This window comes from Camelus dromedarius, chromosome 16 (assembly GCF_036321535.1).
Source record: "Camelus dromedarius isolate mCamDro1 chromosome 16, mCamDro1.pat, whole genome shotgun sequence".
Lineage (NCBI taxonomy): Eukaryota > Metazoa > Chordata > Mammalia > Artiodactyla > Camelidae > Camelus > Camelus dromedarius.
The window spans coordinates 55,562,768-55,569,011 of NC_087451.1; positions in this window are offsets into that span (position 1 = coordinate 55,562,768).

Below are 6,244 nucleotides of genomic sequence, written 5' to 3' on the forward strand. Positions count from 1 at the left end.
TTGGCTCACGGTAGGCGCTAGGAACAAGTTGGTTTTGGGGGGGTCTTTTCTTTTTGTTTGTTTAAGTGAATGAACAACGTAATTCCGCGTTAAGAATTTGGGTGCCAAACCAGAGCTGTCAGATCACCAGCGTAATTCAGACCACGCTGAGATAGCAGAGGTGTAGTATTTTAAGGAAAATTAAGAGGAAGACCGTTGGGAATAGGAGGATACCAGCTTTAGTATCACCCCTCCTCCCCACACTACCACCAGCGCGCGGGCTCGCGCACACACACACACACACCCATCTCATTGAAACATTGACACCTCGTAGCTAGATGCATAATTTGTGTGTGTGTGGGTTAATGACTGCCTTTCCTCTGCCCTAGTCTCTTCATTCCTGGTCAACTTTTCCTTTTTATCTCGAGAAGTGGAATGAGCTGGAAGTTAAATTGGATCCTATTCATTCACTTGTTCAGCAAACATTTCCTGAGCCCTTAGCCTTAGCACCAAGCTAGGCAAGGCACGGCTCCAGGGAGCACCATTCATATTGTATTTTCTGTGAATGGCGCTCAGGGGAGCCCCATTCACATTGTATTTTCTGTGAATGGTGACTTTTCTAATTAAATATAACATGAATAGTGTCCCCTGGAGTTGAGCACCCAGTTGATAATTGATTGGGAAGCTGAAATGAACAAAACAACAACTCAGCCCTCCAGGAGCTGACCGGAAACAATTGAGTGCTAATATGAACTTTGCACCTGATAGATCAGTCCTTTTATAATACATTATTTTATTTTGTCCTTACTATAATGCTGGGATTAATCTTTTTATGAGGATCCCCATTTAAAGAGGAAATTTATGATTAAAGAAGATGAAATACTGAAAAAGCAGGGCTTCTCCTTTTGAGAGAACTCTGAGGTAGAGATAGGGCTCTTTTAAAACTTTTAAGGTTCCAATTTTGGAAGCCTCATCCTATATTATATCAAACAACTAAAATGAGGCAGCACCCATATTAAGTAAAATCTATAACTGTATATAGCTGAATTGATTTGCTGTAAATAGTTGACATATTGTTACATTTTGTGCACATTTAATAAAATTTTTTTTGTTGTTTTGTTATATTTTGGAGCTAACATTGAAAATTTGTCCAGGTCTCAGACATTTCATAGGTCCTTGAAAACTCATGGCTACACACCTGATGGAGAACACAGTCCTAGATTAAAGGTAGAGAGGGCAGTGGAGACATATGTCATGTTGTCCTAGCAGGAGATGAGGTGTGGTTTCTCTGGGACATCTCTTGAGGGTTTTTCCTGCCAGAACAGCCCTACACAATTACCAGGCTTCTCTGAGTGCCCACTTTTCAGCCCAGAGATTTCCCCCCTTCTTCCCCACGGAGCCCCCTCAGCTTAATCTGCTTCCTAACTTGCATTTGGCTTCCTACGTGAGTCATAGCCTGCAAAGCCTTTGATTCATTCCTTCAATTCAGTCTTATTGAGCCCTACTGGGTGTCAGTCACTGCACTAGGGAAAAAAAGAGATGAATCAGAAATTGTTCCCAGTCCAGGGAAGAGAAAGACAAAGCAAATAGTACAGTGTGCTGAGGGCTCATGAGCAAATTGATCATATTCTTAGAACAAAAACTGAGGGATATTCTACAATGCAGTTTTCTTATTCATCAACTATTTTTTGCAGTTACCATATGCAGGTGTCGGGGGACAGAATGATGAATAAGGTACTGTCCTCAAGATCAGAGGAGGGAGACAGGAAATAAATGAGTATCAAACAAAGGACGAAAATAATTTTACTGTTAACGTAAGGTCACATTAGTATGACCACTATGTAGGATAAATTAGCACCATCAGACTGTAAAATATACATACCCTTTAATCCAGTAATTTGCATAGATCCTCTAACCAGGAATTTCTCTTCTAGGTATATTAGTATTAGTTTTGTGATTTTATTAGGTGTTTTGTTTTTGTTTTTGTTTTTGTTTTTTTTTGGTGGAGGAGGGGGACAGGTAATTAGATTTATCTATTTATTTAATTTATTTTTTAAATAGAGTTCCTGGAGATTGAACCCAGAAACTCATGTATGCTAAGCATGCACTCTACTACTGAGTGCATGCTTCTACCTTCCCCCCTCTCCTAAGTATACCTACACAATCTTGAGGTATACCTACACAAGTGCAAAAATGGGATGAGTACAAAGCTATTCATGGCAGCACTGGTGATTATTTTCAATAACAAAAAAAAAAAAGGAAACAACTAAACATCCAGCAATAGGGAATGAATTGCATGAATTGAGGGAGATCCTTATAATTACAATAGAATGCTGAACAGAAGTTAGTAAGAATAGGGCAGATTTATAATGTACTGATGTGGAAAAACCTGCATGGTATTTTTGGTAAGTATAAAAATCAAGATATAGAACAGTATACGTGTGTGTCTGTACGCTTCACCTCATGTGAGAAAAAATAAGAGCATATAATTATATTTGTTTTTTTTTTTTTAGAAAATATATCCAAAAGATATATAAGAAAGTAGAAATAGTTGTTGCCTCTAGGGAGAAGTGGAACTGTGTGACAGGAAAGCAAGGAACAATTTTTATTCTTGTACTTTTAGAACTTTTTGCTGTCTGTATATGCCATCAGTTAAAAACAAAGGGAAAATGCAGAAAGGACAATTTCATGTAGTCACAAGGGTTGAGTTATATCTAGGGAGGGAGGGCAGGGGAATGGGGAGGGAGCGGGAGGCTACTTTGGACTGGATGGTTAGAGGTCTTTTGGAGAAAGTGACATTTGGGCTGAAACCCGCATGACTAGAAGGAACCAGCCCTGCTAACACCTGGGGGCAGATTGTTCTAAGCTGAGGGAACAGTCAGCGCAAAGGCCCTAAGGCAGGGACAAGCTTGACATCTTTGAAGACAGAAAAGAAGCCTGTATGGCTGGAAGGCTGTGAGATTGAAGTGAAGGCCAGAGACCAGGTTCTATCTGGTCTCAGGTCATGGTGAAGTGTTTAGGCAACGGGAAGCGACTGGCAGGTGTTTCAGCACAGGAGGGAATGAAATGATTTGATTTATGTTTAAAAAACTGGTTATTGTGGGGGGAAAATGTGGGGTTGAAAGGGGGCAAGAGCAGCAGAGGGAAGATGAAAGGCTAGTGCTTTGGCCTAGAAAAGAACTGACAGAGGCTTACATTAGCTGGTGCTAGAGGTGGGGAAAGCTGAGATGTATTGGAAGAGGAATTGCTGGATCTTAAAGATGATTGGATGGAAAGAGAGGCATCAGCAATGTTGGTCCAGTGAATGAAATCATCTGAAACTGGAATTGTCCCTCCAGATCAGGACTTCATGATTGCCACAGTTTTATGCTTCTGGAAGCTTCCTAGTCTCTTCTTCTCCAACCAAAAGCCATAGGCAAGAGTTTTCTAGTCATCTGTATCTACAGCAGCAAGTGAGGTGAGCTTGGGGTCCTGAACGTTTGAATGGACAGGAAGACCCAGTGCTTGTGAAACAAAGAATCTGCTAAAGAGATGACTCAGCGGGGCTTTCAAGGGACAAGTGTAGGGGTTGAAGGGTTGCCACCCCCACACCAAATCCTAAAATACCGTGACCAGGAACCATTCGGTCCAAATCTCTTATATCTCAGATGGCAAAGTGAAGCCTTATTCAAGGCCACACAGCCCAGATACTGCCCAAGGGAAGACCCCCTACATGGTAAGCAATCAGTACAAACACAGGGACAGCACAGGACATGGGATCACAGACAGCTGTGTGTGCACAGGCCAAGATGGAAGTCACAGGTACTTCATGCACATGATTAAAGCCAGGTGAGGCCAAGAGCACAAGAGTGTTTTTTGTCTTGGCAAAGTAGCGTAGGGAGGGGGGAAGGCAAACTCCCCAGGCTTTGGGCCTGCAATCCTGAGATGGGGGTGAGGGACTGAGGGAGGCCAGCAGTGTGCCCAGGGTCTGCTGTGTCAGTTTGGGCTCTGCTCCTTTGCTACCCTGGGGACCCAACAGCGGCTAACCCTGGGCCCAGAGAGTGGCCTCCCAGGGGTTAGGTTGCAAGCATTCTGAAAAGGCCACCTTAACAAAGGACAGTTTTTCTTATCAGAAGCTTCAAGATTATTACTCTCCTGTGGCCCCAGAGAGGCCTTGTGCCTACTCTCAGGGGAATCCTTCCAACTAATTCACACAGGCACTTTCCCAGCAAACCATGCCCTTGTGGGGTAAGCCCCAGTTTGTGGCCTGAACCTCGAACTGTGGACTGTCTCCTCCCTTTTTCTGTTTGTTTTCAGTCCTCTGACCCCAGACTGGCTGGCGAGGTAGGCAGAGAGGAGGAGACTCTGGTGCCAACACACACACAGAGCCTCCTGTCCGTCCCCCCCCCCCCCCCCCCGTCTCAGGGGCTGGTCAATGATTGACTGGCATTTCACAGGCCGCTGGTTCCAGACCCCTGTTGACCCTTTGAGGTCAACCTCCCTAAGCCAGAGCCCCTTCCTACCTCTTCAGTGCCAGTGGTCGCCTCCACTGCTCGCAGACCCAGTACCTGCCACCTAAAGATATCTGCAGGCAGATTTCATGCACCGCCCTCTGCCCTTTGGTTCGCTGCCCTCTGTCCTGCAGACACCCCCTCCTCTGCAGCTGTCTCTCTCTCCCCAGGCCCCTCACTGGACTCTTCTGGCAAACTCTCAGGTCAGCCCAGTCCCCTGGCCCCCTCCCTTCTCCCCCTGAGGCTCCCCTCTGCCTTTGTCCCTCAGACATCCCCTTTCCTTGGCTGTCCTGCCAGGCCATGCTGGAGGGGCAGTTGAAGGGAGAAGCGAAACGGCAGCGGCAGTGCTTACCCTGCCCCCCTTCCTCTCCTCTTGTCAAACACCAGACAAGGTTTTTTCCCCTTCCTTCCTGGCTCTGAATGGGCTCATTCTTTTTGGGAAACTCAGCCCCTCTGGAGCCTCCTCCCGGGGCGTGAGTTCTGACCCCCGCTCCTCCCCCATTCCCACTCCAGCCACCCCTCCTGCTGGCTCCGCTCTCTCTCAGCAGCCCACTAGGGCTCAGCATTGTTTCCTCCTGGGATCTGGGATACGGAGAGGGTGGGCTTGTCTGGTGGGGCAGAAGTAGGGGGTAGGGTGGGGAGGCAAGATCTTTATGGAGGAAGGGACCAGTATTCACTCAGATTTCTTGGAGGACCCCACCTCTGACTCCTCTACAGGAGCACTCAGGGAAGTGGGTTCATATACATTTGATTCGGGGTTCTGGAGCAGAAATGGATAAAACTGAAGCCTCCTGTCTCAGTTTCTGTTACCTTGGGATCTCTTCTGCAAAAAAGTGAAAGATAATATCCCCTCCTCTGGCACCTGAGGGCTCAGTGAGATGAGGGTGGCTCTAGGACAGAGAGTGGCACAGAGTAGGGGGTCCAGTAAAGGATGGCACCACAGCAACTTTCATGGCAGGATGAACCCTCCTAACACAATGGCAGGGAGCGTGGGGCCTGGGGGAGAAGGGACATCTCTAACCCTGACTCTAACACCCTGATGGTCTCTTGAAACTGCAATCTTGGGCGCCCAGTGCAAGCCCTCCAGTATGTGACCAGCAAGTGACTCTTGGAGCTGGAGCAGCATCTCCTCTCCTGGAAGGGCTGAGAGGCTGCGGGTCTGAGAAGCACTTTGACTAGGTCCTGGGCTGGGTGACAGGGTGAGGGTGAGAGGCTGGTTTTGCTGGCTATTCAGCTTTTCCCTCATTGGCCCTGAGAATGTCTTGAGCAAACTGGTTAATGTGTTTGTGAGCTTCACCCTGGAGAAAATAGGGATATTGATGTTCATCCCGAAGGGCTCTGTGCCCCATACACAGCAGAATTTCTTGACTATTTGTGACCATAATCCAAAGAATAAATCCATTGTACCTCATCATCCAGGGCACATATGCTGTTACCTACCTTACCTGTACTACATATGATACAGTGAATCTTTTCTATTCCATTCTATATCTTAAAAACAAAACAAAACAAAACTTGTCTTGATCATTAAAATTGGCTTCACAACCAAGCTTCTAGTGAATCCTGACCTGCAGTTTGAACATCGCTGGTTAGAGCTGGAGGGGGACTTCCCATGGTGTTAAGGAGATGTAAGCTTCAGGCCCCTCATTTGCAAGTATGTGTCTAATTTTGTATTCATACATTTGTTTTCCTTTTCTTAACGAGTTACCCCAAATTTCGTAAGCTTCAGACCCCACAAAACCTGGATCTGCCCAAGTATAACTAAACCTGTGACC